This window comes from Dasypus novemcinctus, chromosome 2, assembly GCF_030445035.2.
Source record: "Dasypus novemcinctus isolate mDasNov1 chromosome 2, mDasNov1.1.hap2, whole genome shotgun sequence".
In the NCBI taxonomy this organism is placed as follows: domain Eukaryota; kingdom Metazoa; phylum Chordata; class Mammalia; order Cingulata; family Dasypodidae; genus Dasypus; species Dasypus novemcinctus.
Window position 1 is genome coordinate 86,622,018 of NC_080674.1, and position 19,489 is coordinate 86,641,506.

The 19,489-nt window shown below is 37.1% G+C and overlaps 1 long non-coding RNA gene across 3 annotated transcripts in view; it reads right to left on the reverse strand.

The window, feature by feature from the left end:
* Nucleotides 1–16,746, reverse strand: part of LOC131273270 (uncharacterized) — a 78,618-nt gene extending 61,872 nt beyond the window's left edge. For 2 of the 3 annotated variants that reach the window (XR_009180440.1, XR_009180439.1), the window contains exon 1: nt 16,515–16,746. This is a non-coding gene — a long non-coding RNA (uncharacterized lncRNA). Of the gene's footprint in view, nt 1–8,071; nt 9,179–12,551; nt 12,670–16,514 lie in introns of those variants that run through there. The other variant, XR_009180437.1, reaches the window with a different exon arrangement.
* Nucleotides 16,747–19,489: the final 2,743 nt, after the last annotated feature.

Sequence of the window (19,489 nt, forward strand, 5' to 3'; positions counted from 1 at the left end):
ATACAAAAAAAAAAAAGGCAGTGTTATGGATTGAATCATATCCTCCACAAAGACATGTTCAAGTCTTAACCTCCAGTACAAATTTGTGGATGTGAATTAATTTGTAAGTAGGATATTCAATGATCGTATTAGTTAAGATAAGGCCAAACAGAGTCAGGGTAGGCCTTAATCCAATATGACTGGAGTCCTTATAGGCAGAGGGATTTTGTATACAGTGAATAAGTTTCAATAGGAGACAGATGCGGTGTGAGATGGCAGAGACTGAGTGATGGATTACCAGAAAACCACCACTAGAACACTAAAGACTTCAGAAAAAACATGATCCTGCTGCCACCTTTATTTTGGACATCCAGCCTCCAAAACTGTGAGACAACAAATTCCTGTTTTTTAAGCAAACCAGTCTGTGGTGTTTGTTAAAGCAGCCCTGGCAAATAGAAATAGGCAGTATCATATATTGTGTTGCTCAGCTCCTGTAACAAGCAACCCCAAAGTGTAAGTAGCTTGATTGAATGGTATTTTATTTCTTGCTTACATTAGTCCTATGTGCTTTAGGAGGCTCTCCTGAAAACTCCTACCCATCGGAGTGAAACAGGGACCTGGGCCTGTTTTAGTTATGTAGCTCTCCCATCCCCTATGACTCCAGGGTATCCTTAGCTTTCAGCTGGCTGGCTGGCAAATGAATGAAGAGAGTTCATGGAGGCTCACTTTGGATGTTTTATAACAGTCATAGATGGGTATACATACTTTTTACCCATATTCTATTGTCACTTTTATTCTTTGGTTTGGGTGGATTTAAGGATGAAGAAATGCAACCTCAGTACAAACTTTATTTGATCAGCTCAGTATTGAACTCAAACCTGGTCAGGGTGATGATGGAAATGCCCCCTGGTGTTGCTGTACAAGCCCAGCCAAGGCACAAGCCTGCTGAGGCACCAATGGAAGTGCATTCAGTGTTATAGCTCAACATGGGCCAAGGCACAAGCCTGGCTGAGGTGCCAGTGGAAGTGTACAGCTCAGCATTGCAGCTCAACTTGCCACTTGATGTTCATTGTTGCAGCTTGGCTTGGTGTTCTCAGCTTATTGTCATGTCTCACAGCTTGGCATTTGGCTCAGCTTGGCATTTGTAGTTCAGCTCAGTGTTCACAGCTTGGCACTCACAGCTTGACATTCATCTGGCTGGGATGAAGATGGAATGTGTGCTCAGGGCTTAGAGCTGTTCTTAATATAGTCTAGCTGTGTGACTGTCCCTGGGGGTGGAGTCCCAGTTGGATGTTCTAATTGGTCAATCACTGGTTCTGAGCAAGGACATTGGTTAGGGTTTGAAAACTAGATTTGCATATGTTGCATTTTGGGGGGTGGGAATACCAAATACCTTATTTGAAGGAATGGTACCAATGAAAAAACTTGGTGGACATTGATACAACTTATAGAAAAGGTAAACCCAACACATATGCACTGCCCTGTGGCTCTGGGGAAGCCGACATAAGGTTTAGCTCTCATCATCACTGCTTCCCCAGAATGTGCTTGTCAAAGAGATACTCTGCCAAGCCAGAATCCAGGGTCCCCATCTTGCACAAGTTGTTTACATAGTCACCTAGTTCTTTGAAGGACTTCACCTGCTCATTCAGGTAATGGGTCTCAATGAAGTCACACAAGTGGGGGTTGTTTTTTTGTCAGTGGCCAGTTTGTACAGTTCCAGTAGTGACTGATTCACCCTTTTTTCCAATTGTAATGCACACTCCATTACATTCATCCCACTTTCCCAGTCATCTCATTATGGTTTCTTGATATCCTGAAGGAAGATTCAGCCACCTCATTGGTTCTGCAGCTTCATTAATTTCTCAGCACATTCCCTCTTCTCATGAGATTGGTGGAGAAAATATTTGGCAAAATTTTTCAAAGTCACATCATCACAGTCAAGTAGTAAGACATTGACAAATGTAAGAGCCGTAGAGTTCCAGGTTGTTCTGGTGGTTGATGGCAACCTCTGACTCCTGGTTGTAGTTCTGGCACACCTGCCCACACGTGGGATGTGGTCATTATGGCAGGCAGTTGAGAAGCAGTGGCGGCTGCGCAACACTGGAAGGATGGTGGAAGGCAGCTGGGGGTGGCTGGCAAACAGGGTGAGTGCTGGGTTCTGTTCAAGCAGGAAACCATGGCCACTCTCTGGGAGGACATCTCTATGTAAACAGGGCATCCTAAATGGGAGATGCTGATTGACTGACTGCAAGAGGTGCTTATTGGCTGACTATTAATTAAAGCAATGGGTTCTATTGGTTGAAAATTCTCTTACCCTATTGGTTGATTCAAGATCCCTTTTCCTATTGGTTAGTTCAGGATCCCTCTTCCTATGCGTCCTAGGGTCAGTTACCCTGCTCGCTCCTTCACATTCAATTGGCCAGATCTTAATTATATGCACAGACCCAGCTGTAAGGGAAATTGGGAATCATAATCTTTTTATATGTTTAGGATGAGGAGAAAGGATTGATGTGCACCTGATGAACTAGCAACATGCATGATAAATATCACGTTAACATTTTAGCTACTCCAAAAGAGTTTGAAAAGTCATAGAATACATTGTTACTTAAAATTCATGAAGAATTTTAAGTGGATCTTTGGCTTCAATCTTCTTTCCAAATCCAAGATAGAGATGTCAATCTTACAAAGATGGTAAATAATTTTACCAATTATTATTATTTTAATTCCATTAGAAGTTACTGTTAGGTTGGGCAATGTAAACACAGCATCTCTGTTTAAAATAGAAGACTTAGTCTATGGAAATATGATTCCTGTACTGGCACTCTATGCTCTTAAACTACAATCTCAAGTCTCAAACTTGCTCATCATTACCCTGGTGTAGCAGTTTGATATGGTTATGAATTCCAAAAATAGCTATTGGATTATGTTTGTAATCTGGTCTGTACTGGGGCATGATTAAGTTATGATTAGGGCTTTGATTGTGCCACATCATTAGGGTGTTGAGTTCCTTGGTGGGTGGGGACTTAGAGATAAAAGGCATGGCAAAGGACAGAGTTAAGGGATTTTGATGTTGGAGTTTTGATGCTGAAACCTTAAGCTGGAGTCCCAGGAAGTAAATACTCAGAGGAAAGAAAAGGAAGCCACAGGAAGAGAGGAACCCTGAGCCCAGGAAGAAGCAAGCCCTGGGAAGAGAGGAACCCTGAACCCAGAATGAAGAAAGACCCTGGAAGGGAGGAACCCAGGAAGCCAAGTACCCATATGAGTGCCCACACAGCGAGCTGAGTGTCCACGTGGTGAGCTGAGTACCTGTGCGAGTGCCCACATGGCAAGCCGAGTACCCATGTGAATGCCTGAATAGTAAGTCAGTGCCCATGTGGTGAGCCAGTGCCCATGTGGTGAGCTGAATTCCTGCATGAGAGCCCACGTGGCAAGCTGAGTGCCCGTGTGGTGAGCCAAGTGCCCACATGGTGAGCCAGTGCCTGAACAAGTGAGTCACGCAGCAGGACGATGATGCAACAAAAGAGAGATGAAGGGGAGAGTCAAGGTGAAGTGCAGCAGAGACCAGGAATGAGGTGGTGCAATTGACAAGGAACCCCTCTCCACATCAGAGGTCTCCAGTATTGAATCCTGGTAAATCCTAAAGGAGAAAGATGAGAAGAGAAGACAAAAAGAGAAACAGATACAGAAGATCACAAGTACATGCACACAGAAAGCAAAGTCAGCAGGGTGGGGGAGGGGGAAGGAGAAAAGAAAACATGGGACATGGTTTTTTGGCTCTACAGGAAATCAGATAATTTGGTAATATTTCTGCTACAAAACAACAATAATTCTCCATATAATATTAAATCCATGGTTATAAAATATAGATGAACTGGTAGTAAGTAAATGAAATTCATAGGTTCCATATGGAAGGAAACCAAAAAAAATAGCACATTTAGGAAGGTGACTATTCTCTGCAAAGGTTTTTTTTATTTTGATAAGTATTCAGACTTAAAAATTTGCAAGAATATTTTATGGAATTCCCATATACACTTTTCACAGATTCTCATGACATTGACATTTTGCTACATATACTTCTTCATTTCTTCAATCTTTGTCTTTCTCTCATGGTATCCACTTCATAGTCATATGTGAGGATTAATTTAATGAAATTAAAGTAATAAATAGTGAACCACTTATAAATCTAATTTAAAAAACCTAGTGTAATAAAACTGAAAAATGTGCAGAAGTGTTTTCAGTTCCTAGTTGTTAAAAAATAACCATACAGTAGGGTGGCTTAAATAATGAGGATATATTGGTTTTTGGGTTTGAGAGTAGAAGAAATCCAAAATTGAGGTGTTAGCGGGGCAATGCTTCCTCCCTGAAGACTTTGATGTTCTGGGGCTGGCTGTTGGCAATCCTTGGACTTCCTTGACTTTTCTGTCACATAGCAATGCACAAGGCAATGTCTTCTTTCTTTTCTGGGTTCCAATAACTTAGACCTTCTGATTATTCCCCATGGCTTCTCTTAGCTTTCTCTGTAAAGACTTCAGTAATAGGGCAAAAACCCTTACTGATTCAATTGGGTCACATCCTAACTAAAGTAATCTCATCAAAAGGTCCTATTTACAATGGGTTCACATCCACAGGAATGGATTGAGTTTAGAACATGGTTTTATTCTGGGGTATATACCTCCAATCTACCAGAAGAAAGAATTAAGAAATTCTCTAAATTTCATTATGCATATTATTTTTTCAAAAAGATTTATTTATTTATTTCTCTTCCCTTCCGCCACCCAGTCATCTGCTCTCTGTGTCCATTTGTTGTGTGTTCTTATGTGACTGTGTCTATCCTTATCAGTGGCATGGGAATCTGTGTCTCTTTTTTTGCATCATCTTGCTGCATCAGCTCTCCATGTGGGCGGCGCCATTCCTGGGCAGGCTGAACTTTCTTTCGCACTGGGCAGCCCTCCTTATGGGGCTCATTCCTTGTGCATGGGGCTCCCCTACACAGGGGAATCCCTGCGTGGCAGGGCACTCCTTGCGCACATCAGCACTGCACATGGGCCAGCTCCACACAGGTCAAGGAGGCCCGGGGTTTGATCTGCAGAACTGCCACGTGGTAGGCGGATGCCCTATCCATTGGGCCAAGTCCGCTTCTCATGAATATTATTTACACACAAGTCTTGCAATCAATTTATCTAAAACTTATGGAGATATATATATATATATATATTATTTTTTGAATGAAGAGATTGTATTGGCTAGTCCCTTTGAAACTGGGTACCCAAAGCTTCAAGCATATGGATATTTGATTATACATTCCAAAATTGTACATTTCAAAATTGTGAGAATTATTTTTATGGTATATTAAATTTTTTAAATATGTAAAAATATATATATATAAAGAAGATTAATTTAATGAAATTAAAATAAAAATAATGAACCAATTGTTACTCTAATAAAAAAGCTTATATATCTATATATTGCAGCATTAGCTGTTTTGGTTTGTGCGTGCCTGCAGATCCATTTCTAACATCTTTTGGGTGCAATAAGAGTGAAATGCAATCATTAATATGAAATTTAGAAAGAAATATGGTCTCTATTTAATTATTAACTTAGGAAGGAATGATTGAATATATAATATAAGAAATCCCTGCTCAAATTCAATGCTTGATTTCATTATCATCAAAGCTTCAACTAGTTTGAGGTCATTTATCAGCTTAAAAAGATCTCTTAGGACCTATCCTGTGGAACAATACATTTTCTGAAGTTGTTCTCTGTGATTAGTTGCTTCTTATACAGAATTCATACTGAGAAAAACTCCCTAAAAAGTGTTTCTTGTAAACATACAGATTAGTTTAGCAAGAATAGCTATTTACTTACCTTCATTCATCTTCTGCATATGTATACATTTCCCCATTTTCATCTATTGTTTATATACTACCTGGAAATTTATTAAAGTCTATTGATTCACTTGTTACCCACAAAATAACTTATATAGAATATTTCACATATCATTTTATGCTGTGTTTTATTAATAATTTATATTTCAGACTCCTGCTAGGTGATGAATCCAAAAATAATTGAAGGTACTATATGTTTCCAAAGTAGATGTTCTTCTTAAGTGAAAAACAATAAAGGAGAACTTTAGAATTACAGTTCTAACTTCAATGCTTGTAACTTTGGGGTGCAGAAGCTGTGTCTATGCAGGTAATGCTAAGGAAGTATGCAGTTAATTATCCAACTGGTTGCCAAAAATGAGTTTAGATTAAATTGTGTAAGTAGATTTCAAAGAAATGTGCATTTATTAGAAAACTATTCAACATTTCACTTAATTTTACCTACAAATATACCATCTGATGTTAGTATTCTGTCAGGCCTTTGAACTCTACATGATATTTATATGCAATTTTCTGTGAGTAAATTCTTTCTGAAGAGCCTACACACTTTTTTTTTTTTTTCTCTGTAGGGAAAAAGAACTACAAATGGTGAAACTGGTGAAACAGAACATTCTAGCTTGAATGAACATTTTTTTTAAAGCGTTATCAGAAGGTACTTATGTCATAACCTATGTATGTAAAGTTTAAAAAGCAAGTTTCAGAAAGCTCCTTGTATTTGTTTCCTGAGATGCTATAATAAAGTAACAAAAACTTGGGGACATAAAAGCAAGAAAAATAAATTCTTTCACAGTTTTGGAGGCCAAAAGTCTGAAGTCAGTATCACTGAGTTAAAATCAATGACAGAGCGGTGTTCCCATTGGAGCCCCTAAGGAAGAATCCATTCTTTGCTTCTTATAGCTTCTGGGGGCCACCAAAGTTCCTTGGTTTGTGGTTGCATCTCTCAGATCTCTGTATGTCGTTGCATCACCTTCTCTTCCGCCTGTCAAGTCTCCCTCTGCCTCCTTCTTAAAAGGATATATGTGACTGTGTTTAAGGCTCATCCAGATAATTCAGGATAATCTTACCATCACAAAATCTCTAAATTAATAACATCAGAAAAGCACTTGTTTGTCACTTAAGGTAATATTTATAGGTTCCAGGGATTAGAATGTAGATATCTTTTGGGGACCAATTTTCTGCCTATCTACCATACTCCTTAATAGCAACCTTAAGATGTGGTAAAGAAAAAAGCAGAACCAGATCCAGGACAGCTGTATTACGTTCTTATTTAGCTTGACATAGTTTGCTGTAACCACAGATAGATCATTTAACTTGTCAAAGCCTCTAATTCCTTATTCATAAATGAAGATCCAAAATACTTGTTTACCTGCTTAATGAATCTGAAGTCTAATATAGTATAGCTTCTGAGGATCTAAAACATTGCTAGGTGATACCCTATAGGGTTTTAAATACTATTTTACATACAACGCAAATTTCTTCTTCTAGCTTCTCTGTTTCTGAGAATGGTTTCTTCTGTCTCTGAGGATAGTGCCATCCCTCCATCTAAAATTAGATACTGAACAGACATCCCTTGGCCTCAATGCCCATGGTCGAATCCATTTCTTTTAAATCTTCCCTTCTTCCCCCATTTCCTAGCCCTTACTATCGCTATAGCTTACCTGAAATCGGCAATAGCCTCTTTATTGTTCTTAACCAAGTCCGCCTTAATGTTCCTTTAGTTTGACTCTGGGCTGCTGACCTCAGCTCAGACATTCCCCTATTTAGACACCTGAAAGGAGCTTAACAAGGAGTTCCTTATCCCCCACTTCCTCTCTCAGGCCCTTACAAGCTCCAGGTGGCCTAATCACAGCCAAAGAAAACATTCCAAACCAAATAGCCATTGCGAACTCAGTAAATCACTCACCCATCCCAGTGATCAACTCCCTTCCCCCAGTAAAGTCTTCCAGTACTTTTCCACAGCCTCACTCCCTGCCTTAAAAAAAACCCTGCCACTCTGACTTGGTAAGTTGAATTCTAGTTTCTTTTCCCTGCTTCAGTTGTCTTTAAATTAAGTCACTCTTGTCTGTTTAACATTGACAGTGCATTTTTTTCTTTGCCAGTCTCAAGTTATTATCTTTGCTTTCAAATTCATTCTCAACCCAGCTCAGAATTACCATGTTAAAGCACAAATATATGTTTAGGTATAGAATAAATTTCTTCTCAGATTTTAGGATGAAGAACAAAATTTATTATTTCATATTTTGATCAATTTTTTAGCAATTTTATTGATATATATTCATATAACATACAATCTATCCAAAGTGCACAGTTAATGGGTTTTATTATAACTACAGAGTTATGCATTCATAACCATAATCAATATTAGAGCATTTTTTATTACTCTAAAAAGAAAAACTCTCACCCATTAGCAGTATCTTTCAATCCTTCTGGCCATCCTCTTCCAGACATATCTGCTAGTCCAATTCTATCTTTATAAATTTGTCTATGTTTACATTTTATATAAATGGCATCAAACAACATGCATTGCTTTGTGTCTAGTTTTTATAATTTATGATAATTCTCTTTTTTCACAATTGATGAAAAACATTAATATATTACCATTTGCTACAGTCAATAGTTTGCTTTAGGTGCATTTTAGCTCAGATGCCGCCCTATTATTAACATTTTGTAGTATTCATGTACACTTGCTCTACTTCATTGAAGAATATCCTTAACTTTGTAATATTAAATATACTCATCATCTGCAACAGGGCTCACTATGCTGTAGAGTCTTGTGTTTCATTCTTTATCTTTTCTTCTAGTGACATACACAACTCTAAATTTTCCTTTCAACCGTAATCATACCCACATACTGGCACTGGTAATTCCTTCACTCTAGTAGGCTATGATCACCTCTATTCAATTCCAAGCATTTAAAATCAATTACCAATTGTGTACAAATTAAGCCACTGCTCTCCACTGTCTATCCTCATTTTATCTTCTGGTTAGCACTCTTCTAGCTATTAACTCCATGACTTTACTCATCATATTTAGTTAATATTAGTGAAATCATACAGTATTTGTCCTTTCATGTCTGCTTGTTTCACTCAAAGTAACCTCCTCAAGGTTCATCCGTGTTGTCACGTGCATCACGACTTCACTTCTTCTTACAGCTGAGTAATTTTCATCCAATGCATATACCACATTATGTTTATCCATTCATCTGTTGATAAAGGCTTTGGTTGTTTCCATCTTTTGGCAATTGTGAATAATGCCTCTATGAACATTGGTTCAAATGTCTGTTTGCATTCCTATTTTCAGTTCTTCTGACTATATTCCTAGAAGTGAGATTTAAAGAGGGCACAGCAGCTCTATATTTATTTATTTATTTATTTATTTTAAGTATTTATTTATTTTTAAAAATTTACATTCAAAAAATATGAGGTCCCATTCAACCCCACTGCCCCCACCCCCCACTCCCCCCACAGCAACACTCTCTCCGATCATCGTGACACATCCATTGCACCTGGTAAGTACATCTCTGAGCATCACTGCACCCCATAGTCAGTGGTCCACATCATAGCCCACACTCTCCCACATTCCATCCAGTGGGCCCTGGGGGGATCTACAATGTCCCGTAATTGTCCATGAAACACCACACAGGACATCTCCTCGTCCCAAAAACGCCTCCACATCTCATCTCTTCCTCCCATTCCCCAAACCCAGCAGCCACCATGGCTACCCTTCCCACACCCATTCCACATTTTCTCTGTGGACATTGGATTGGTTGTGTCCATTGCACATCTATGTCAGGTGGGGGCTTAGATTCCACATGGATACTGGATGCACTCCTCCTGCTTTCAGTTGTAGACACTCTAGGCTCCATGGTGTGGTGGTTGACCTTCTTCAACTCGATGTTAGCTGAGTGGGGTAAGTCCAATAAATCAAAGTGTAGGAGCTGAAGTCTGTGGAGGCTCTGGGCCTGGGTGTCATATTATCAGTCCAGAGATTCAAATCCCCTAAATATATCTAAAACCCCAGCACCAACTACAATTCCAATAAAGTAGCATGCAAGTCTTGTGAAAAGAGATCCCCTCTGAGTCCAATTCCATCACGCAGAAATACCAGCTCCAAAGAAGGGCCATTCTGCCATGGCAGTGAACCCCATCTGCCATGACCATAGAACCCGTGGGTCTCTTTATTCCTCAAAAGAACCAATAACTGGGGTTGTATCTACTTTATCTGTCTCTCAGACTCTGCTCAGTTGTGCATAAGGGCATTCCTTCTGACAACCTCCAGACTCTTTTTTAGATACTCATAGCCTTATATTCTCAGTTCTCCTTTCCATTTCCCCCTTACATTAGGTCAAACAGCATTTTGAAGTCATGTTATTATATGTAGACAGGGATATTCTGCTGATCCGTATTGAACCTTTAATTCAAGGTCCTTTTCTAGTTGCATCTTCAGCTGGTATGTGGTAGTGATCCCTCTGTGCCAGGGAGGCTCATCCCCGGGTGTCATGTCCCACGCTGGGGGGAATGCACTGCATCTACATGCTGAGTTTGGCTGTGAGAGTGGCAGCTCTATATTTAACTTCCTATGGAACTGCCAAATAGGAACACCAAAATTCTTAATGTGATCAAAATGTCATGATCACTGATTACCTCTCAAGTTGGCTAGCAAGACTGTCTCCTTGGTTTTCTGCGATTTTGTCCATAGCTAAGTGCTGCAAGAGCTGCTCCTACCACAGCCCCATTCACCATATGGTCCCCCTAGTCATACAAGGTGGACTAGGAGAGGCAAAGTCCCTAGGCACCCAAATACTAAATTGGAACTTTATTATTTCTATAGAGTGGCATTACTTCACACTCTGATTTAAAAGGAAAAACAAAAACAAAAACAAAAACACATGCTCTAAGTCTGTGAGATGAGCTGAGGAAACAGAGAAGACAGTCACAGAAGGAAGTAGAAGGGTTGGGAAAGAGGATTAGGAATGAGGCCCCCTAAATCAAGGGACGAGGAGGTTTGCCTTGTGCTTCTGTCTGGGCTCTCCCAGACATCAAGCTACTACTTTTCTGGTTCTTCAATGCTATGAGATCTTACTGACCTTACAATAAACTTTCTCCCTATTCTGACCCCCTTTTATTCTTTTTTTTCCCTGAAACTTAAATGGGCTTTTGTTTATTGTCAAAAGAGCGGTGGATAGGCCAAGAAATTAGTGTTAATAAAAAGAGGAATTCTGTGGTCAACTACATGGCTTAATGGGAACAAATACTTTTTACAAGGTAGATAGTGTCAATTTCCAATTTCCCAATTCCTAAATAATGCAAAAATAGAAAACCTTAAGATTAAGCAGTTAAAGGTCATTTTACAGACAAAATAATTGTGGGAGTGATTTGTAAATGTTTAAACTATTTGTTGATGTGTACTATCTCAGAGACTGTTGGGAACGTTTAGCTAATATTACCTGGTTTGGTTAAGATGTTATTGATGCTAATAATTACATCTTTCCTCAATATAATTTATGAGGGCAGGGGATAAATGATATTATAGTTATAGACCCAATAGTTAGCTCCATTATATTTAAATGACCACAGATTGCCTTCTAACCCCAATAAATTATCAAAACTATATATCATTAACTGCAATTGGGACTAAATTAAAGTGTGAGAGTATATCTCTGTAAAACAATGACTACTTTGGCAAAATAATTCAAACCTTCTGCTTTACTTATTATGGGTCACTAATTTCATCTTCATATATGAAAACTAGGATACTTTGAATCTTTGATGATGAATCAGAGCAAAAAAAAAACCCTTTTCTCTTTCTTTTACTTTTTATTCTGTGCATATTCATGTATAGATTTTTTTTTAGTGTATCTTGGAATAGAAATTAAGCCTTGCTTACAATTCTGAAGATGAATTTCAATTCTTCAGCAATTACATTGACCATTTTAATTGTTCTGATTATCTGATATCATTTTTCCATACAATTGCCCAAAGGAGAGATACCAAACTAACAACTAAAGTTGCTCATGCAATTAGAACAATTACCTTAATGTTATAAACTTGTAGCATATCCCCTGGAAATTATTAGTGACAGCAATCAAATATTATATGTGATGTTAAATTTTTGCCTCCTCTGATTTGATTTGTGTTAAATAGGTGTATTAAATAAAGGAAAGCAACGAGCAGATGTTACGATGAGTTACAGAGTCACTCTGAGTCTTGTAAACAGCTGTGGTCACATGCAAGAATTTGGAAGTCTTTATACTCTTCAAAAATGAACATATAATGAACAGCTGATCTCAGGATAATTTCAGAATTCTTTATAAAATAGCTAGAGTTTGCCCATCAAGGCTTTACTTAGCGTTGGTTTCAGAGGGCTGCAGATCATAACCTGGGGCCAGTTTGACTATATGCTTCATAGGTGAAATTCTTGAATGTTCACCTGAAGCTAATTAAGTGAATTGGTGTCCTTTTCCTACTTCTTGACTTTAAAAACAGGGTAGCAGGGCAGGCAGACCAGCTTCTCAGGGGTCAGGGGCATTTGGGCAGATGCACTTGAGTGGGGGTCACCCTCTGAGTCCAGACTTTTATATCTACATACCATTTTGCCCAGAGAAAAGATGTTCTACATTTTTATTTTCTCAACCACTGCACACAATTCTTGAGCTTGTCTCCGATTCACACATTTAATTCACAAGCTCACCTCAGAACCAGTCTCTGACCAAGAGGAAAACAACAATTGGAACTGGCTTATCAGCTTATTCGGTGACGTGCTGACCACTCTACTAATAACAATGGCAAAGCAGTTGTTATCAGTCCACCTGGAATTAGAGGAAAAGTAAATCCTAATCAAATTTTCTGCCCTTTTCACAAGGGAGAACATTATCATGTGAAATAATATATTTGCCCTATACTTAAATGCATCTATTTTCTTCTCACAATGAGGGGAAAGATGTAGTGGGCCTGATACACATTTATTTTCTTTGTAGGAGATGAATTCAGACACTTATTGGCAAGTTACTTTATCCTCAAAATTTTCTTCATATTCACTGTATCTAACTAAAACTCTATTTTATAAAACATGTTCAAGGAGATGATCTTTTAATGACACAATATGGTCTTTGTAGAGTTCAGGAATTTTTTTTTTTTATAAATTGCATACGTTTTCTTGTTCTAATTGGTCTTATTTCTTTTTAAAGAACAGGTTGTTTATTTGTAGGAACTCCATTTGCTCTTAATCTCTCTGTGTATCTTTATATATATTCTGATGACTATTTACTCTTCATCCTTTTTCATTGCAGTGGTATGACTGTGTGACAGTTTGAGATGATCTTGAGTCCCAAAAAGAGAAAGATTATGTTCGTAAACTAATCTGTTCCTCTGGGTATAATACCCTATGATTGCATTAAATTCAGCTGAGGCTTCTTTGATTAGATTACCCAGTTAGGGCTTTGGATTGTACTACATCAATGGATGTAACTGAGGTTGAGTCTCTGCCCCTTGCTGTGTCTGATATAAATGAACACTCATACAGATAGACACACAGGAAGAGAGAGTGCTATCATTTTTTATTCTGCCATGTGACAGAAAGGAGAAGGCTCAAACAGCTGAAGTCCTGGGAAGAGATGAGACATTTTGCCTGATAGTTTACAACTGAGACTGGGAAGAAACCAGAACAACCCAGACTAATAAAGGAGGCCCAGAAAAAAGCAAGCCCTATGCAGGAAAGAAAGGACAACAGGGTCACTTAAGTGTGAAGCTTCTAGAGGCTGGAACCATGAAACCTCAAGAGGAAGAGGAAGCCCAGAGGGGAAGGCAGAGGTGAGGGACCATCTTGTTTCAACACCTGTTAACTGACTTTGGGGAGAAAGCAACCTTGAGTTGGACTATTTTTTTAATTTTTTTTATGGCCTTTTAACTGTAAGCTTTTACCCCAAATAAATACCCTTTATAAAGCCAACAGATTTCTGGTACTTTGCATCAGCACCCTTTAGCAGACTAATACAGACTGCTTTTAGCTTTTATGGGAATAATGTACTTTCTAAAATAATATGCAATCATTGGGTTCTTACTTATAGTCTAGTGTAATATTGTTATAAGGAAAATTCCATAGTTCCACAATCACCTATCTAAAGTCATTGTAATAATACTGTTCATTTTTAATTAAATGGTTATACAGTTTGTTTTAATGCAGATGTCTGTATTCTCACCTGCACTTACATTTGAATCACATAAACAGGCACTCATATACGTGCCAATTCATTGCACCTTAACAATTATATATTCTTTCATTTTGAAAAGTTTAATCCTGTAAATACTTGATATTTCTGATAAATTCATATTTTCTTGTACAAACAGTCTTTCATTTAAGAAGAATCATCTCAAATAAAAGTTTGAGGGATTTATAAAACAATCATTCTACCAAATTGTCTAGTTGAATGCAGATTTATGAGAAAGATGTTCCTCGGATGAATAAAGGAAGGGAACTACTCAACTAATACGATCCATAAAACTCTGTGTGGAGTCTATTAGGGCCTGAAGACTTTTTACTAGTTTGGAAATTGAAGCAGATGTTTCACTGAATAGGCGACAATAAAGAGTCTACTAAAAATATGTGGCAGCACAGCTGCATCTGCACTAGGTTTTCTGACCTGGTATTGTTAGGAAAATTAAGTCAACTTTTATTTTCCACTTTCTTTAATTATGCTTTCTGTACTTATGACATTGATTTCATTCTTTAAATAATAAACATTAGACTTAGGTGCATATTTAAAACAAAAGTGATAACTTAGATTCTATACCTTAGTTAATTAACCAAACAAACAAAGAGGCAAATGAGTATAAAAATGACAAAATCAACTTAGATACTTCTGGAAAGTAGTGACATATCTTTTTTTTTTTTTTTTTTTTTAAGATTTCTCTATTTATTTATTTCTGTCCCCTTTACCCCCACCCCGGTTGTCTGTTCTCTGTGTCTGTTTGCTGCGTCTTCTTTGTCCGCTTCTGTTGTTGCCAGCGGCACGAGAATCTGTGTTTCTTTTCATTGTGTCTTATTGTTGTGTCAGCGCTCTGTGCGTGCAGCGCCATTCCTGGGCAGGCTGCACTTTCTTTTGTGCTGGGCGGCTCTCCTTACGGTATACAATCCTTGCGAGTGGGGCTCCCCTACTTGGGGGACACCCCTGCGTGGCACAGTACTCCTTGCGTGCATCAGCACTGAGCATGGGCCAGCTCCACACGGGTCAAGGAGGCCCGGGGTTTGCACCGTGGACCTCCCATGTGGTAGACGGATGCCCTAGCTACTGGGCCAAGTCCGCTTCCCTATAATCTTCTTATTAATAGAAGGATCTCTAAACTTGAGTAATTTAAACTACGGCAATTTAGTATTCTGGACGTAATCCATGACTTAAATTTCCCTTGAAATGAGAGCTGTAGTTAGTTGTGAAGTAAGTGTACCAATTAATCATTCCTTTTAAAATTCCATGTGAAATAATATGTTAAATTTTAAATAAAGAATCAGGTTGGTTGCTTTTATATAAACTCATTACCATCATTTAAATATTCATATCTTTATGCTTATGAATTCTGATAGGGTATATGAATTACATTTCTAAGATAGTCATATACAGACATGCAAATATATTATGATATTTTCTAATTTTTCTTAAAAATTTTCACAGAAAAATAGTTCTAAAAATGTGTCCAGTGATTAAAATTATTTAGAATAAGATAATGCTTTTCAGTGAAATCTTTTCATTGGGTATATAATTTGGAGATAAATCAAAGAATTTTATTTTTTTTAACTTTTTAAAAATTTATTTATTGAAGTATATCACTAACACATAAACATACATAAACAATAAGTGTATGGTAATCGTTGTGAACTTATAAAACAAACATACATAACATCATTCAGGGCTCTCATACTTCCCCTACCACCAATACCTTGCATGGTTGTAAAACGTTTTTAACTAATAAGTAAAGAGCATCCACAAAATATTACTACCAACCAAACTATCTTACATTTGGTATATATTTCCCCCAACCTGCCCTATTATTTTTTTATGTCATTTATATATAAACATACATAATCAATAAGTGTATAGTAGAAGTTGTGAACTTACAAAGCAAACATGGATAACATCATACAGGGGTCCCAGACGACAACCCACTACCAACACCTTACAGTGGTGAAACAAAGAATTTTAAATGATCAGAAACTACTCTAGAGGAGCTTATAATTCAAGGTAGGAGAAAACCAAAATATTTAATTAATATTTTGTTATGTAATTAAGTAGTCATCAAGTTATTACATGTAATAAAATTAGATTCAGTAATTTGAATTCAAAATGAAAATATAACTTAAGGATAAATTCCCTAATTTAACACAGATGGCATGTAAAGAAGAGCTAGGGAGATAAAAATAACTTGCTGTGAAATACGGTCCAGTCTATCATCCCTCATTTAAAGCCCAGGAGCCTGAAGTAATCTGGAATTCATATTTATTAGAATTTTTGAAAAGGTAGAGATTTGCATATATCTTGTATTATGTAACAGCCCAGTAGGGCCTGGGATTGCACCTTGCAGTCAAATATGTTAATACTCCTAAAGAAAAAAAAACACAGAAATATAAACATTCAATTTAAATACAAAATTTAAAAATAATTACCTTTTCTTTTCCCTCAATGCCTGCTCATTGTTTTCTTCTTTAGGAGGCACTGGGAACTGAACCCAGAACCTCCCATGTGGGAGTTGGGCACCCAAGTGCTTGAGCAGCATTCATTCACTATCACATATCTTGATAATATCTTGAGAGAGTGAATTTGTCATTAAACGAAAAAAAACACAACTTTTGTTACCAGAGCCGTTTGGATACTGGAACTGCTGTTAAAGGTTGAGAGTCCGGATTATAACATACACTAATTTCCCTGTGCAATGGTTTTCTCTGACTTGTTTTTCTGAACTATGTAAATTTTCCTGGGCCCCAGCCCATTTGGCTACCGCCGTGAAGCACTTAACAACATTTGATGATCAAGGTGGAATTTGGACTCTCCCAAGCGCTTAACCATTGCCAAAATATTAGAAACTGTCATTAAAAGGTTCTAAGAGTGTGAAAAATATTATGAAGTAGAAAATATTCCTTATTGTGCTAGAGAGAGTTGAAGCCTGACAGAACCTGATCTGATGCATTTACATTCATTTCCATTGCAATAATCTCATAATGATTTAATTTCTCTGGTAGAAGTCTTTTCTGTTTTCAATTACTTTCTTGAAGTTGATGGTATTATTGCTTCTATCTATATGGTTACATGTTTTTCTGTACATTTCTGTACTGCCTTGTAACAAGTGTTTCTGAATCTATAGATTAAATAAAATTGCTTTCATTTTCTTTTATTTTTTTCCCCATTGCATAAACAGTCTTATCATTCCAGATATGAGGAGACCTGGTTAGAAAATTGCTTTTTTCCCCTATCTGGTTTGTCTTCAGAGGATTGAAACATCCTAAAGTATTCTCATTTAGGTGAATAAAACACAATTGAAAATTAAAATGTGTTCTGTGGGTTAAACTCCATATTATCAAATTTGGGTAGTGAAAAATAGAACAAAATAGTTACTGACTCCAAGATACAATACAATATAATTTGATTATGAGTCTCAGGATAATTCACCAAGACAGAGTACTTCTGTCCAGCTAGCCTAAAGGGGTTCATCAGGACACTTCCAAGAAGAAAGAAGCTAGAGAATTGTAGAGAATTGCAGTCTGGGCAAAACACCTTGAAGAGAATATGGGCCTCAGAAGTAGAATTTTTTTCCCACCCATGGCAGATTTTCAGAGCTCCAGACCTATTCAGGGCAGAAAGCTGTCATTGTACTTGCTTTCAAAATGATACTTTTCTAGCACATGTGACCCAAATCTGAATCTTCTTATATATCCTTGGGTCATTCATGTGCCCAGATGTCAACTTTCAGCCAAGCAAACCAACTCTGAAACATATCATTTCTATATTTGAAAACATATCATTTCTATATTTACAAAGCTGATACACGTTTTCATTTAAGGTTCATTATAACCTGTGAGTATTCTCATTCTATTGTGGAGAAAATGTAAGCATAGATAAGTTAAGTAAATTGCCCAAGGTCACACAAATTTTAAGTGGTGGAATAAGAACCTGAAGGCAAATTCTTGATGTCAAGTACACAGCTCTCTCTTTCAGGGAGCCCATAGCTATTTAAAAAGGTAAAATTTTGAAGGGTAGGGTCTTTTATTAGGTTCAAAATAATTATTGTTCCATGAACTGAAGAATTATATATTATTAAAGCTGGCCAGTATTTTAGATATTATTTTGCTCTACCTCTGCTGGCCAATAATTAGATTAGAATCATATTATTGTTTATTGCTATAAAAAGGTTAAGGGGTTCTTAATCTTTTTTCTTCCATGGACCCTTTTGCCAGTCAGGTGAAAACTATGGACCCCTAGTAAGTCCACACTATACTGTGTATTATTAATCCGTGTATCATACCTGCACCAACATGTCCTGACAAGAATGGTTTTTTGAATTTCAATTCAAACTCATAGAACCTTGGTTAATTCCTGGATTAGATAGGTAGGTAGGTAGGTAGGTAGGTAGGTAGGTAGGTAGGTAGGTAGGTAGATAGATAGATAGATAGATAGATAGATAGATAGATAGATAGATAGACAGAGAAAGGTAGAGATAGAGAGGTATGAAAATGAAATGGCTTAACTGCAATTATGGACCTAATATGAAACAAGAGTAAAAAGATCCTCTGTGCTTAGTTCCAGTACTTTTACAGGAAGCTGGCTTTTAATATGTATTCATGAACTGTTTGTAAATGTTGACCTTAAAGGAATACCTTTCAATTCTTTTAGAATTCTGCTAACTGGTATGAAAAGAATAACTGTATATCCTGTTATCTCTACTTCACTTGGAGGAGGGGACTGACTCCTTATTGCAAGAGGGGACAGAAAAAATGAGAGGGGTGCAATTTAACAATATCCATAAGGAGAAAAGTGACTTGTATGACCCCAGAAGAAGAGTAGGAAGTGTTTTAAAATTGCTAGAATCATTCGTTTATTGTTATCAACACTAAAGCAAAACCTCTGTCAGATAAACAGTAGGTGTGACTGAATTGCTTTTTAATGACTCTTTTTTGAGATGAAGCATTAGAATGATTTTATAATTTATAAAATTTTATTTTCTTTTGTTTTGTCTGCCTGTCACTTGAGATGACTGATGAAAAGAATGTGTAAAAAAATTTTTGCTATTGAAATTTAGAGGTATGTAGGTATTAGCTAGTCTTCTATAGATATAACTTTGGTCTCTATTTTCTTAAAGTTTAAAATCTTTTTAAAAATAAAATGCTCAAAATCCATGATGTTTCTATTAGATAATATGGTGAATTTATCAAAAGGTTAAAGTGTTTGAACAGATAATAGGAAATATTCTGGGTAAATTTTATAATATTATGTTTGTCCTGGGACCAGATATAGCACAAGTGGTTGAACGCCTCCTTCCCATGTATGAGGTTCTGGGTTCAATCCCTGGTGCCTCCTAAAAGAAAAAAAAAAAAAAAAGAATTACTGAATTACTTCAAATTTCATAGTAAGTAGAATAAAATTTGAA